General features: G+C 40.4%; 2 protein-coding genes across 5 annotated transcripts in view; both read right to left on the bottom strand.

Annotated features, from left to right (window-relative positions):
• The window catches only part of cicb (capicua transcriptional repressor b), a 59,908-nt gene extending 56,256 nt beyond the window's left edge, over positions 1–3,652 (bottom strand). For 2 of the 3 annotated variants that reach the window (XM_066682628.1, XM_066682626.1), the window contains exon 1: positions 3,503–3,652. The gene's annotated coding sequence lies outside the window, so the exon portion shown is untranslated. The remainder of the gene's footprint in view (positions 1–3,502) is intronic. The other variant, XM_066682627.1, reaches the window with a different exon arrangement.
• A 7,333-nt stretch (positions 3,653–10,985) lies between these two features.
• Positions 10,986–16,959, bottom strand: part of erfl3 (Ets2 repressor factor like 3) — a 74,069-nt gene continuing 68,095 nt past the window's right edge. For both annotated transcript variants that reach the window (XM_066683314.1, XM_066683313.1), the window contains exon 5: positions 10,986–16,959. This exon is cut by the window's right edge and continues 1,494 nt beyond it. The gene's annotated coding sequence lies outside the window, so the exon portion shown is untranslated.

The raw sequence follows: 16,959 nt of genomic DNA on the forward strand, positions 1-16,959 counted from the left end.
AATACCATTTTAAAACATCAGATCTCTAAATAGGAAGGTGTTTTTAAATGAGTCCCTTGGACTATACACAGAGAGCTGTGTGCTTCAGAACTGAAAATCTCAGTTTAACAAATGTGTGTGTTTTCATGATGTTGTGAACACATTCACTCAGCCTACAGCAGTTAAGAAAATTAATAACAAGTTTAACCAAACAAAACCAAGAAAGCCCACGTGTGCGGTGCCGTTATATTCACTCACTGTCGGTCTAAGGTCAAAAAAAGCAGATAAGCTGGTCTTCTTGGTCAGAAAAACAGGACTAGGCCTTGACCTTTTACAAAATGACTGCAAACTAAATTTAGATAAATCAGATAAATCACAGTTTAATATTTCACCACAATTTAATTATAAATAACTCGCATCGTCATCAGGACTTGCCAATCCAAAATCTCTTCTTCACTGAAAGGTATTAATAAGGAGCTTGCTCCCTTTTGCTGCAACAACTCTCTACTCTCCTTAAACCCTTATGCTTGATAATCCAACATTTCTATGAGGATTTGTTTGCATTTTGCCATCAGAGCATTTGTGACGTCATGTACTGGTGTTGGATGACTATATCTAGAGCTCCAGCACATACCAAAATCATTGGATGGAGGCTAAACCCTCCAAAGAACAGCATTCCACTGCTCCAAAGCTGGGCTTTTTTAAGGCTCATGTACAGCTGCTCTAGAAGGTCCCATTTCATTGTTGATGCTTTTCTGTGAATATCATAAAACCTGCATATGTACAATTCAATGTTCATATCCACAATGGTCCATATCTGTGGTCCATATCCAACTGAATTCTACAAACCTTTGGACAGAAAGTGTATTTTTGCCAATAAATAGAGATATAAGAGATAAACAATTCTCACATGAGGCTTATTACAACTCAAACAATTAAAGCAACAGCTCACAACAGTAGATAGAACTGTGCAACTTGAAAAATTAGTGTGATTATATTATAACGGCATTTTAATATTTCTTCTGATGAATCAGAAATATTTGTAACAGTTATCTACGTTTATTGTGTCATGCTTAAGGCTCATCTTAATAATCCGAGAATATGTTTGTTCACAAAAACAAAATTAATTAAAAAACCTCTGTGATTGGCTGGAGAGCTCATTTGCATACCGCAGCGAGTATTGCAGTCTTATATTTCAAAAATAATTAATGTGGTGTAAGTTTTATTCTGAATCCATGATCAGTGAATGGCCAACGTGTTATTTTTTATACATTTTATCTGATGAGTGTGTTACTTTAACTATAAACGGACCTATGCAAGAACCTAAGGTCATTGTGTTCAATGCCAAGTGTCAACTAGAGGGGTATATAACCTCCCAGCAATGTGCTGTAGAGCAGAGGTACTGCATTCCCTGGAGTGATGGCACTACGTCCAATACCTCTGTGATTCAGACCTAATGCCAGGTCTTATCAGTAGCGCTATCAGATCCTCACAGAAATGTTCCCACGTCTAGCGTAAATCCTTCCCAGAAACTGTCACTGCGGCAATAATCCGGGAAACACTCATGATTAATACACTTCATTTCAAAAGAAATGTTGTATTAGAGATGTCCAAAAATTCTAAATGTACAGAAAGAGGGTCAAAACATTAGCTTTTTTCCATCTTTCTCAATTAGTGCTCTACTAAATAAGTCAGACGCATATATGACAGGGTTAAGAGAGAGGAGATGGTGAAGAAGAGGATGAGGATGAGAAGTCTTGCTTGGGAGTTTTGGAACTAAACCAGAAGAAGAGGCAAAAGAAAATATGAAAATATGCAAAATGCTGGCAACGCAACATTTTGTGAATAATTTGGAAATTTGACCAAACTCTGTCAGGTCCGAATAATGGAGGGTTTTTTTCTGAAATACATTGCAAAGTATTTCACCCACAATATGTCGCAGTATAGTCACAATACTGGCATTTTGTCCGTATTGTGAAGCCCTACTATGGACTAAAGTGGGTCACCAGCGGACTGATACCTCCACATGCATGAAAAGGCAAAAAAAACATGCAAGCCACAAATATGTCTCGTCCATGATCCAGCTCGCAGTCCTTTTCCCACACTCCAGAACCTTCTACGTAGTTGCGATTTCCATGATTTGGAAAGGCAGTATGGACAGTGTGACGTAGCAGCACTTTTCACAACCACCATGACTCAACAATCAACAACCGTGAACAAAATGCATGGACCAAATATCACTTATTCATGTGCAAAGGAAAGGCCTCGAAAGGGCACAACATGGAGAAAAGCAGAAAACTAAAAAACAGAAAACTGAAGGGGGGAAAAAAGCTGGAATGGAACATTTTTAAAAATGAGCTGCTTGTCATTATGGACACATAAGTAACTGCAGGATGCAAACACTATATTTAAATGCATCCCACGAGGTGGAATATTTTGAAAGATTGGATAAATATACATTCACATATTAACAATATGCTGGACACTTTATAGACTCTGATACAAGGGAGAGTCAAAGTGTTTGTCCTATTTACTTGAAATCCACTTAAAAGAAGTACAATTATCTAGTGTCACGGGCACTGCAACGTATTAAAATGAATAAACAGCAAAAATAAATAAACAATCCTCCACAATGTCATGGATAAACCCAATGACATGCCCAAACATAAAAGAGGAAAGCTGGGAACGTTGGAGGCAATAGAATATATATACATATATGTGAAAAATGTGTGAAACTTACATCCCATCTCATTTTGTGCGTACACACACACGCACACACACACACACGAGCACGTAGTAAAGTTGCAAAACGATGCGATGCACCGTGTGTACAGGTCATGGGAAAACTGCTGCTGATGGCAGCTCGAGTAAGTAAGTGTGTGTGTACTGCGTGTATGTGTGTGTAAGGTATAAATCTGATAAGGCATCCTACATGGAAAAGGAATACATTTGAATTGTGAAAATGGAATAGGGGAAAATGTTTTTTTTTCGTGCACTTTAGTGCTTGCAATGAAACGGTGCAATTAACGTGCATTTCTCACACACGCATACGCTAAAATATACGTACGTGTTTCTTTTCCGTGCATGAGCATGCATTTTGCAGCCGTTGCAACTGTGCACGGTAATAGTGCACACGTAGTATTCGCAGCAAGGTCTTGTTCGTGAGTATATTTAGGAAATATATTAGAAAATGTGATTTTTTCTTTCTTGATGCACTTGTGTTTGAAATGAAGCAATGCATCTGAAATTTAGATACATTTAAATAAGACATGCAATTCAATGTCATGCATCAAGAAAAAGCTCTAATTTGGAAGCAAACAAACAAACTATATAAAAGACAACATCGACTGGATAAACAACTTAACATACGCTCGCGTTCAGCATGTAAAACAAAGTTTAAACTGCGCTAACACCTCTATTTTTGATTTTGCCTTTATTTTCCTCTCCTGCAACTTGTCGTTTAACTTTACGTGGGCGACAAATCCAACACAACGCGACGTGTTCGTCGGTAACCACAACTCACCCAAAGACACAAGTCGGTGGCACGCGAAAGATTTACACAAAACTGCAGTTAAGGCTGGTTTTAGTGTCTGCGGCGTCCAAAAACAGCCGTCCACACAAAGCTGGTCAGGAGAAAAGGGAATTTAACATTATAGATAGCCCGTTATAAACATGTCTCTTCTCCCCACAGTCAAGAACCAACTCCTGAGCAGGATTAAAAACAAAAAAACACACACACAAACTATCTTCCCTTTTTTTCCCCACTACAGTCACTAAAATGGTGAATGAACCACTAACAGCTGGCGCGGCCTGGCCAATCACAGCTCGGCGGAGGTTACAGTAGCGAATAAGCGCACGGCTAATATTTAAAGGGCGGAGCCTGTGGTCAAACAGGGCGTGATTGACGTACACCGTAAACCAATCAGCGACGCAGCCGGCAACGCTCTTTAGAACTTTACAGTATCCAATCATGACACAGGGAACCATAGGAACAGAGTGTGGGCGGGACTTTCGAGGCGGAGTCAACCAATCAGAGCCGGTGAGTTCTCTGCCTCGTAACGGCCAACGGTCACCGCCGCTTCCACAGCAGAGACTTGGGATACTTTTACGCCAAGAAGGTTTCAAAAGCGGTGATATTGGAAAGGCAGAGGAAAGATTGATAGATAAAGAATTGAAGAGATAGAGTGCAAGATACAGACCCGTTTAGAAGAGACAGAAGGAAAACTAGAGTAGTTAACAGTAGAGCAGCAAAGAATGAGCTCTTTTTTTCTCGCACTAATCCTGCTCTCTTTTCTCTCAGCAACAGCCCCTCGCCTCGTATCTGCTCGCAGCCAATAACAGCGCCGCAAACCGTTCGTTCGCCGACGTAGACGCCGAGTTACCCCGCCCTCCGTACGCGATCCAAGCAGGGAGTTTGTCGCTGACGTCACTTCACCGGGTTACAATTGGCCAGCCTGGGCTCGTCCGCCAGCCAATCAGTGAGCAGAGCGGTGAGGTCATCACGCATGTTGCCACCAGCTGGCCGAAGGGGGCGGGGCTTGGACTCGCTTCACCCCAAAAGCAGGGTTGAACAGTAGCTTATATGAAAAAGTGGTGTGTGTGTGTGTGTGTGTGTGTGTGTGTGTGCAGAAGTTTGTGAATTTATCATTAAAAATAGGTTTTTACCTTGTTAACATATCACATTAACATATTTTTCACACTTTATTGTCCCTTAGACGACACATATCATGCGTAAAATATGCAAACATTGCCATAGCTGACAATTTCCTCTTTGAAACTGCAATCTTCCTACGCTGCCTGACAGCTAGGATTTCTTACATCATAAACCTAAGGGACCAATTACATTAACCTAAAGGGTGGAGCTTTCGAGCTGCAGGTAAGAGTCTGTGGGAAGAGACAGAAGTGTGTACTAATGGTGTGTTATTCATAGATCCATGCCTAGTGAATGAAGATGCAGGTGTAGAGCAACATCTAAATAAACTTTTAAGGCATTACTGGATTTTTGTGTTTTGGAAATAACTTTCAGATATGTCATGTGTTGAACATACATGAGTTTGTAGGGATTTAATAGATGACCAGAAGAGAACATTACCTTTTTTTTATTATTATTATTATTATTTTACTGGGAATAAACCTCAGTACAAATTAATCTGTATTTTCTGAACGGAACATACCGGAACACAATAAAATATGCAGTCTAACCAGTGTTGTGCAAACGTTTGCACCGGAATATACATGCCCATGTAAATGCACATCTGTATCTGTATCTTTTCTAATAAATTACTATATGGAAATGTGAAGCATTTGTATAGAATAAAGTACACTGAGCAACAAATGAAAACCAATAAACCTGTTCAGTGCCAAGCGTGTGTAAGAGCAGTATGAATCCCTGCATTGGTGTGTGCAGCTGTGTTATTTGGCGTGAAGATCACCATTTAATACCTTTGGGATGAGTTGAATTGCAAGAACTAATCCAACTCCAGTACTTGACCTCACTAATACCCTTGCAGCTGCCATCAAATCTTCACAGAAATGTTTCCACACCCAGAGTAAAAGCTTGCCAGATTAAGAAAAGCTGTGTCTGCTGAGAGCTGACCACTCCCTACTGATACCTTTCATCTTAGAAGAAATGTTGTATGAGCCGAGTATTGTACATCAGAGCAGACACACACACACACACACACTGTGCAAAGATAACAACACTCAAAGTTACACACTAACAGTTACATAATCTGTTGTTGGCGGTCATGCAGCACTGGGTTTGAACGCCTGGGGCGCCATCTGCCGGCCAAACAACACCGTGCAGCTTCTACGTTCAGCCAGTATTATTACAACATTGTTCAAGACTTGTTACTCGCTCTGTATTTTTTAGTATTTATATTTTTGCTGTGTACAGTGGGGAGAAATGAATATTTCTTATTATTAATACTTATATGAACTCATTTCTATCTATAAGTTACATTTATTTTATTCAGATTCCAAGTGTATTAAAGTGTATTATTCAAGAAAAATATTTCAGAAGGAAATAGGATGTGTCACTTTTGAGAAAATATGTTTCAATCTGAAATATTGCAGAAATACATCATTCCAAACTCCTTTCCTTACCTCCTAGGACTAGGCACCGGACCTGGGAGGACAGACCCTTATCCATAGCTGCTCCTTCCATTTGGATCTCTCTCCCCAAACACAGCCGAGATGGCGCTGATCTGTCCATTTTTAAGTCACTCCTCAAAACTCACCTCTTCAGATGTGCTTTTAATATATGAGATAATGTTGTTGTTTTCAAGCTTATCTTTTCAGTTTTGCTTTTTACTGTTTGATTCTAGGGCAGCACAGTGGCGCAGCAGGGAGTGTCACAGTCTCACAGCTCCAGGGACCTGGAGGTTGTGGGTTTGAGTCCCGCTCCGGGTGACTGTCTGTGAGGAGTGTGGTGTGTTCTCCCTGTGTCTGCGTGGGTTTCCTCCAGGTGACTGTCTGTGAGGAGTGTGGTGTGTTCTCCCTGTGTCTGCGTGGGTTTCCTCCGGGTGACTGTCTGTGAGGAGTGTGGTGTGTTCTCTCTGTGTCCGTGTGGGTTTCCTCCGGGTGACTGTCTGTGAGTAGTGTGGTGTGTTCTCCCTGTGTCCGTGTGGGTTTCCGCCGGGTGACTGTCTGTGAGGAGTGTGGTGTGTTCTCTCTGTGTCCGTGTGGGTTTCCTCCGGGTGACTGTCTGTGAGTAGTGTGGTGTGTTCTCCCTGTGTCCGTGTGGGTTTCCGCCGGGTGACTGTCTGTGAGGAGTGTGGTGTGTTCTCTCTGTGTCCGTGTGGGTTTCCTCCGGGTGACTGTCTGTGAGGAGTGTGGTGTGTTCTCCCTGTGTCCGTGTGGGTTTCCGCCGGGTGCTCTGGTTTTCCATCCCTGGGCCAAAAACACATATTGGTAGGTGGATTGGCGACTCAAAAGTGTCCGTAGGTGTGAGTGTGTGTGTTTCCCTGTGAAGGACTGGCGCCCCCTCCAGAGTGTATTCCCACCTTGCGCCCAATGATTCCAGGTAGGCTCTGGATAAGCACTATGAATAAATGAATGAATGAATGAATGAATGAATGTTTACTGTTTGATCTTAGTGTTGTTTTATGGTTGTATTTAATTTTCCTTCTTTTATTTGAACTGAATTTTATAGCTTTAATGTTCTTTTCCAATTTGGTTTCTCTGATAGTTTTTTATGTTTGTAAAATGACTTTGAGTATATTGAAAAGTGATATAAAATAACATTTATTATTATTGACAAAAATTCAAAAATAAATATAAACAAACAAACAGAAATGACAAATTGACCAAAAATATATCGTACTGTACGAAAGCCAGAGATTATTGTTTGTTTATACTGAGTCCAGTCCAAACAGTCTTTAAGCACAAGCTGTTTTTATTTTGTTTCTATTTTTTTTAGAAGATAGTTCTGAAGACATTGGCCTAAGGAAAGGGGAGTTCACAAAAACAGGAGTTTTCAAAAAGCGATTATATAAGATATGGCCCAAAAAGGAACTCCTACCAATCGCGCATGACCTGGTGTTACAACAAACCTGTCCCCTCAGTTAACAGCATTTAAAAGCCTTTATTTTGAAACTCAACATTGGCTTGAGACCTGAACATATCCACAGCTGTTTTTCAGATGTTCGTCCTTCCACTGTGAGAAGCTGAGACAGCACCGTGGGTCAGAAAGGATGTGGAGCAGTCGAGAAACCCTGACAGAGTAAAGGAAACAGACACAAAAGAAGACAATCAAACAAACTGTTGTTCTCAGAACAATGAGCCCAGCAGCAGGAAATACAACCAAGTTTTTAGGCTAAACTTAGAAGGTGGGTGTAGCTACTGATTTCATTAAAAAGCTGAAAGTGAGAAGGATGGCAGCAGCATTAAAGGCAAAAGTTGCACAAATGTAATGCTGAAAAATAAGATTTTATTTGTAATTATTCAGATATCTGTGTAAACGTCTGTATTTTCCTGATGCCGAAAAATGAGTAACATTCTTAGTGGCCTGTGATTTTTGAAGTTCCTCATCTCTACCTTTGTCTTCAGGACAAGTATGAGACCTTTCTAAAACGGTCAAGAGGAAGAGAAAGCTGGTCCTTCACAAGGCCTTATGATGACAGAACTCTGTGAGACCCTCTTTAGCATCCCATCCTCCACAAATGCCTTGACCTTTGCCCTTTGGGCCGACCCTCTCTTTCAGCACAGCAGGGGTCCGCCACTGAACTGACACCAAACACAGCGGGGAACTGACAAATGAAGAGAAAGAACAAAGAGATAGACAGATAGAGAGATAATACACCGACAAAAAAGACTTGATTGACTTAAGTCATTACCTTTTGAAAATTTAGAAATATATTTGTATTTGTTTTATTGATTTTTACTTAATTTATAAACAATTTTGCCAGTATTTTAACAGGGAAAAATGTCTCACAAATGACTGACTTGAAACAAATACATGTGTCATTTGTACAAAAAAACCCCCCACCAAATAAACCCTACAACTCCATTAAAGTTATTGCCGTTATTAATATTAACATTTACATTTAAGGCATTTAGCAGGCACTGTTTCCATAGAAACTTTAAAACACCCTCATCAGTGGAGACAGGATGAGAGTCCAAATACCACTGAACCCCACCACATACAGGAAACAGAGCTTAAAGACAACTTTGGGGTGATGCTGACATAGAAATTCACAAATATGTCCATAGCCACGCCCTGGACTGACCATTACAGGGCATCACACACACTCACACACACCTGTGAGCAGTTTCACACAACTAACCCACCTATGTGTGTTGGACTGTGCGAAGAAACCAGAGAACCTGGAGGAAACCCACTCAGGCACTGGGATAATCCGCAATAAAATAGTACGTTTAACATACGTTAAATATGTCAGAATTAAATGTAGCTTTTCAGCTGAGGCCTTTAAAAGAATTACTTATCATTTACATATTTAAATGTCTGTGTTTGAAATAATTAAATAAATACATAAGTAACAAATAACACTGATTTATACAATTCACAAAATATTATATATAAATATTGTCTTCTACTTTTGGAGGTGAAAGTGAAAAATCAATATAGTGCTTTCACACAATCCGTGCAATACCTCTACGCGAACAGCAGGGGCCGACAAAAACAATATAATAAAGAAGTCTGTCAACAGACGGGACATCTCTGGACTGCGCATGCGTCCAAAAGTTTGCAGACACGCTGTAATGTGTAGTTCTGTAGAAGATTAATTGAAAATAATCACTTCTCGTTGTAGAGGAGTGAAGAGAAGTTCCATCCAATAGTTTTGGGGTGAGTCAAGGGTGCCAGAACTAACCGTCAAACATCAAACAGTGTAGGGCTTTTATTGAGAAGTAGAAGCTAATTACTGCAGCAAAGAGGGGTGAACTGCCTTTGAATACCGCTGCTTTCATAAAATTTTTTGGACACAAATATTTGAAAAGCAAGTGTAAACTGAGGAACGAGAATAAATATGACTTTAATAAAGTGGCAGGTTAGCCACCGTAAAAATACATAAATTAGCATTAGCCTCAGAGCTCACGTGTAGAGCTAAAGACTCAAACTAAAGACACCCAACATGTCTCAGCTGATGGACTGTGTTCAATGTATTGGGTGAGCAGTAAATCTGAATTTCTCCCGTTAAACACTGCTTTAGAGAGTTAAGGGTTCTGTATGACAATGTGGCTGAGTGCAGCAGGGTCTTCAGGAGCGGATGTGGTGGCCCCTGCGAGCGAGAGCGAGAGAGAGCGCAGTTCCAAGAAAACTCAGACAAACAGGCTAGTACAAAGGGAAGTGGCACCAAAGTCTGTATTGTGGCTTCACCGTGGACTCCACCAAAGCCTTCACTTTCTCTTTCACTGCATATAAAAGAAACCTAATATGTATTTTTTACAATAACGATGTAATATAATGAGAACAAGCTGGCAATGTGTCAAGAACTAAGACAACGTAATTATAAAATCTTAAATATCTTAAGTAGAAAGTCAATAAAGTTGTAAACTTTGGAGAGTATAACGTCATAATATTCAGAGATTAAGGTCACATTTCCAGAAACAGTGCACAAATCACCCTAAACGGAAGCAAGTATGTGAATTATTCTTAAATGTGCGTGAGTATGTATATGAGTGAGTGAGTAACAAACCATTTCTAAGAGGTGTTTCACTATGTTATACAACTTTCATATAAGATGGCAATATTTCTATAATAAATACATAAATATAAATACAGAAATGCACCAGGTTGTTATTTCTTAGCTTTTTTAACATGTAATTTTATCTTTCATGTTAAACCTGTGCACTACGGGTCCTGAGTGGTTTAGTCTCTGTTCCTGTCACTGAGGGCCCACTGGTTGGAGCTTCTGCGACACCTCAGCCGTTTGAGCCCAGGAGTCCACGAGAGCAGAACTTGTCTTTCTCCTTCTGGTTAGGTACAACCCCCTTTACCTGTCATCACAAGAACAGCATGCTAGCCAGAATAGGCATCTATTAGCTGTCATAACAGATATAGATAATTAATGTTCTCTTTTAAGTATGTTGAGCTGTCCAGTGTCGTTCTATAAGCCGCGGTTAGAAAAGAAGGGTTGATCTCATAGGTCTCAAAGGAAGCATGTGTCTGACCACAGTCTCCTAGGTTGGTGGCATTGTGTCACTGGGTGAGTCTCTAAAGCCCCTTTCACGCATGCATAGAAACACAGAGTTTTTCACATTCATCACAGACTATATCCTGTTAGCACCCTACTAAAAGTTCTGGGTAAAGCTTGAATGAGTGCATGTGTGAGCAGAGCCACTAATGTCCCGGAGTATCTCCTTCACTGTCTCTAAAGTGTGTTCTTTGAAAATGAGTTCATTGTGTTCACCCAGAAAATCAACAAATATGTGAATTCATCAAGTGTGTCCAAACCTTTACACACGACTACACAAACCAATACACAAAGCTCTGAATAAATAATAAATCCAAAAGCCACAAAACACAAGGTGGTCAGGTGGTATTAACCAGTTTAATGAACCCTGATTACGTTTAAAAACACAAAAGAAAAATGAACAAAAGAAGAATTAAAAGTTACATTGTGTTATTAAAACTCAAACTGTCATTATGAGCTGTGGAACCACGAAAAAAAAGGAGAGAGAGAGAGAGAGAGACCATTACACAATTAAGCCTTACATGTTTTCAAAATTACGTAATGCCACAAATGAAAAAATAAACAAACAAACAAAAAAGCACAAGATCAAAAGAAGAGGAACATTATAAAATAACATTTATATGACACGACTGGAGATAAAAATCATACGCTCATCCCTCCCTTCTCTACCTCTGTCCTCTAGCATCACTCTCTGCTAGAAAAGCCTGGAATATAATTACAGCTTTTAGTTATTTATTTTTTATTTTTTTACAAATTAAAAATCAAAAAATGTTTCAAAATGTTACACGTATAACACATGGTGGGGTTAACGGAAAACAAGAAGCTGGAACGGCCAGGAAAATTAGCCCAGAAAAATATACGTCAGTATTGATAAATTAAACAGTAACGCTAACATCTCAAATGAAACAGGAAAAACATGACGTAAAATGAACCCCGACGTAAAAACATCCCTCACAATGAAAGCAGCCGTTATGATCTACCAAGTAAAGCCCCACTGAAACTGGATTAGTTTTATGTGCAGTGGTTCTAAAACAGTGACAGACCCGATATGAATCTTTACAGTGAATATAATCCAGTTTGAATCGACAGTATATGACTGTTGCAGCCTGACGGTGATAGGTTTGGAGAAATTTTAATCCCATATGAATATGTAGTGTAGCTGTTTATAGTTTGGCAATGATAAACATGGATAAAGGTGTCTTCTTTAATTTTCTTCCTCAATAATAGTGTTGGTGTTCCACTGCCTGTAAGGCAAATGGAATACAAACACCTACTAACAGCCTGGCCATAGGGGGTGTTGTTCTGTTGCGTACAGCTGATGTGAAATTCTATGGCGTCAAAATAGGTTCTAAAGTTCTGACAACCAAAAAACAGAATCCATAACCAATAAATGACATTTTGTAAATGAGTCATTAATATTGAGAGTTATAAAACAAGGTTTGTAAACATAATATTTCTGAATATACACAACTATTTTGAGTGTAACATTCTTGAAGAATACGCTTTCACTTTCATTCCGCCTTTTCTCGGCTGCTCTTCTCTCAGTCTCGTTTTCGCTTCAAGAACTTTCTCGCTTTTGACTTTTGATGGGTGTTGGGACCTAGAAAGTCATTGGCTGCTTAAGTTAAGCCCCGCCCACCCAGCAGATTCTGCACACCCCGCTACGTCAGCAAGAGCACGGCAATCTTACCCTGACTGGAAAAAGACCAGCCGGCAAACACAGGTAAGCTATATCAAATATTTATTAACGATTATATCTTTTAGTAATGCACAGTTCCTCATAGAGGCTTAGAGTCATTTTGCAATCAGGGTTAGGGTGTGCAGAATCAGCTGGGTGGGCGGGGCTTAACTTTAGCAGCCAATGACTGTCTAGATCCCAACCCTCATCAAAAGTCAAAAGCGAGAGATTTCTGGAGGCGAAAGAGAGACTGAGAGAAGTGCAACCGAGAAAAGGTGGAATGAAAACGAAACTGGATTTTTCAAGAATATTAAACTCAAAATAGACGATTGTATACAGAAATATTCAGTTTACCAACTTTGTTTTAAAACTCTGAATATTAATGACAGTTTTCTCAATTACAAAATGACATTTATTGGTTCTGGATTCATTTTTTTGGTTCTCAGAACTTTAGAAACTATTTTGACGCCATAAAATTCTGCCTTAAACCTTTAAAATCTGTTGAAAGTCTGGAAAATTACTGTTCATACATATATTCACTGTCAAAATAATAATAAAAAAGGAGTACTCTGGGCTCAGCACTGCAGAAAATGCACTATGTGAATTTTGGAGGAAGCTAGGAAACTAAGGGTAGGGGTAAGCAATTTGGATTCAAATTCAAAAACAGAAAAAAGGCGTACAGGACTGGCAGTTACAGTTTTATAATGTGACTATATTCAAATGAGTTTGAGACGGACTAACGCACCAAAATATGAGGAAATGACAAATACACGTTATACAGTGTGAATCGACCAATCAAATCACTACATCAAAAACGATGAATTCTCTTCTGATAAAAGTAATCCAGCTCAACGAAGGCTTTACTATGTCACAAAGAGCAGAGTCCACCAATGCAGTCCCAAAGAGAAACCATCCAATGGGTGAGAAGAGGGGGTGTGGGTTAAAACAGTGGCGGGAGAAGCTGATTGGTTGGAGACGGAGTAAGGCATCTGTCAGTTTCGTAGAGAGAAAGTGGAGGGACAGCGTAAGGTGAGGCCAGCAGTTCCGTTACTTAAAAAAAAAAAACAGTTAAATACTGTACAGTGTGAACAATATGCCCAATAGGATCCTCTGACATCACACAACGTCCTCTTTTAGTGGCTCCTGATTGGCTCTCGAAATTGATTGATAGAGTCAATGCTGTGCTCCATAGTTCTTACCCCCCTCCTAAAAACTGCTTTTAGTTCAGCATCACAGTTTTTCATTCTGAGCTTTTTTCAAAGCTGGGGGACAAACAATTTAAAGACGAATACAAACACACCCTCACACTCACACACACAGAGCTGGCATTTTAAAAGAGCATGGCAGTTAAAAAGAACTTGCATCAGGTGAAGTTAAGAGCTCAACTTGGTTTTTCACTCTGTAATTTTGTCCCTGTCGTAAATATATACAAAACTCAAAGCAGACAAAAAGCCCCCTTAAACATAAACACACCACGCAAACCTCCTCCAAAACCTCTGGAGGCCATGAAGCAATATTTAATGCTATGGTTTCAAAACTGCAGCGTCCAGTATTACTTCAAATTCATATACACTTTACGTCCCAGCGTTTGTAGACACCCCCTTCTAATTAGTGAATGGCGAAAGCTACTTCAAGAAGTGGACGCTCCGATTCGATTCAGTTTGTAAAATCTTCACAGGAAAAGCATATAATGAAATGAGACGCTCTGGAACAGCCACACCTGGAGCCCTTGGGTCACTATGCTGTATGCCAAGAGCCTGCCAGAGGGACGTGAAGCCCCCCAGCATTGGTCTGTGGAGCAGCGTAACCAACAACTGACCTCCTAAATTCTCTTGTTTCAACATCTAATGGTACTGCAGCAAAGGGGGAGGGGGGCGACGACAAACTTCCTATTGGTACCCTTCGTTTCAGAAGGAATTTTGGATGAGCAAGTGTCCCCAAACTTCTGGCCACTCATTTCAGGCCTGCTTTTAAATGTTTAGCCTAGCACTGCTATGCTAATCTTCAGTTAGTGTGTAGGGGTCATCAATCAGGCTCAAAACTGCATTTTCCACAGTCCTGCTGGAGGTTCACAGGGAGGTGCTGGTGCTAGCGTTATAGGCTGTGTGTGTGTGTGTGTGTGTGTCTGTTGAATGCTGGTTTATTCAGTGCAGTACGGACTGAGTCATTAAGGATCATTTCTTAAAGAAACACACTGCTAATGATGTGTAATTAACATGAAGCTAAGCAGTGCCTCTATGTTTTCATCCACTGTTTAACAACTGTGCTTTTTGAGTTTAAAGGTGCAATAGTCATTTTCTTCAATGATAGATCTTCATCTTATGAAACGTACCTTTAATGTGACATCCACATCGTGTGTCGTGGATACGTCCAGGTCGTTTACTAATGCCATTTTAAACGCGGTGGGGCCCACTCTGTAGAGCGTAAAATAGACTAAGAAGCAGTGTAATTTTTGCTTTAATTTTTGTAGTATTCCAGAGCTTAAAAAGAAGGATTCATTCAAGATAATTCATACGTTTGACGTTTTTAGCTACACTTCAGCAAAATGACATATTGCGCCTTTAAATTTGTAAACACAGATATCGTAGTCCAGGGGGAACTGGCCATTCAGAAGTTTGGAATCACTGGGTCCAGTCACATGTATGAAATCTAATATGATGCTAATACCAACAAAATGCTTCAAAAATATTAGATGTGTCCAGAATGACATGCAGAAAACTGTCTGTGACGGTGAACACATAACTACAATCGTTTGCTGTATATCTGATGAATTCTCGCTTTGTCGTATGCAGTGATGCATTATTGCAGTCGGGCGAATGATTCCAAAGTTTTGAATGGTGGTTTACTAATTGAAATCGGCTGATAATAAGCTAAATACATGAAAACTGCTCGAGCCAGAAGACAGTAAAAGAACCCACAAAACTGGGCCCTTTCACACAAACAGAAAAAATATTAGGACGGAATATAACAGTGTTAGATGTGGTCCCAGTGAGAGAGAGTGTGTGTGAGAGAGAGAATGCTAGATAACAGAGAGTGAGAGAGAGAGAGAGAGAGAGAGAGAGAGAAAGAGAGAAAGACAGAAACAGAGAGAGAGAGAGAGATAGAGAGAGAGAGAGAGACTGCCGAGGTGAGCTGGTTTAGAAAGAGACAGAAGAGACAGGTCCTGAGAACTTCCACACAGAACGATCACACACACACACACACACACACACACACACACACACACACACACACACACACACACAAACAACAACAACAACCTGGGCTAAGCTTTCCCAAAATTGTCATAAAATAAACATCAGTTAATTAGCATTTGTAGGTCTGGACAATACTATTACTACCATTTAATATTATTCAAGGAAACGAAGCCCATACAAACTGAAAGGGTGTTTTCTCTGTGAAGCCCATTTTACACGAGACACTCCGGGGTCTATTTCTGACACGTGGTTTGTTTTCTCCTCAGAATCAGGCTTTTCAGTTTGGATCGAAGCAGTGAACAGCCACATTGTGCATTCTTATAGAATAGAATAAGCGCAACAACTGATCTACAATCAGCAAAGAACGAGTAAAACTGTCATCTGTATCGTTACTGTGGATGGAGCCTGGTGTCGTATGAGTGGAAATAACTTAAGGGTTAAATGAACAAGAAAGCCATTTGCCAGAGAAGAGAAATGTACTCGCGTCACGTCTGGTGTAAAATGGGCTAAAGTGTGTGTGTGTGTGTGTGTGTGTGTGTTATGAAGGGTCCCTGAGGGATTTGGCCAGGCTGGTTAACTGTGTGTCTACAGTACAGCTTTATAGAGTCCCTCTCTGAGGACGGTGCAGTCCCAAATACTCCCATCCAATGCAAAATATGGACAACCAGCCTGTGGTGTTTACACAGATTTCTGTAGCCCAAAGATACCGGGTCTGTTCCGCTCTTTCACTGCTGTCTGTGGTGGTGGTGTCTGTGTGTGTGTGTGTGTGTGTGGGGGTGGAGGAGGGATTGGGGAGCGGGGTCGGGGGGGTGTGGGGGGCACTTTGCAGGCACTTCACTGAATAAAAATTCCTTTCACAAATAAAAGTTGTCCTCCAGTGCCAAAGGTCAAACTCCTGAGGGTCAACGATGTGTGTGTGTGTGTGTGTGTGTGTGTTCCTCCTTTGTAAATCTGGTCACAAACGTGAGACACTGCAAGGAGAAGAGAATAAGAAGAAGGGAGGGAGCAGTAGGTCCAGAGTGACGTCCTGGTCAATTTTAAATCTGGGGCTGCTTTTCAGGTGCGTGATTGCTGGTGCGTGTTCATCCGTCAGTATCATTGTGTATCACTGTCCTCGTCCGTCCGAGAGTCCACATGGACTTCAACAGCCATTGTTCTGGAGCCTGTGTAAATATATGTGTATGGTGCTTGAGTCCTGGGCCCCTGGAGAACACTGTTTTAAAGCTATTCATCTGGACAGCATGTTTTTTTCTCTTTGTCTGGAAAAAGAAAAACAAAAACTAACCTTGTAATAAGTGCTAATTTATATTTAATTTGCTGGCCAATATTTAATATAGTAAACACAAACTAGAGCAGCTGCATATGGGGTCATCATGCCAAACACCAATGGTGGGCCCGAAGGTCCAAATCTGCGCTGTGGGGCAATGGGACTTCATTCTCTGGAGGAATG

Source organism: Hoplias malabaricus, chromosome 10 (genome assembly GCF_029633855.1).
Source record: "Hoplias malabaricus isolate fHopMal1 chromosome 10, fHopMal1.hap1, whole genome shotgun sequence".
Classification (NCBI taxonomy): domain Eukaryota; kingdom Metazoa; phylum Chordata; class Actinopteri; order Characiformes; family Erythrinidae; genus Hoplias; species Hoplias malabaricus.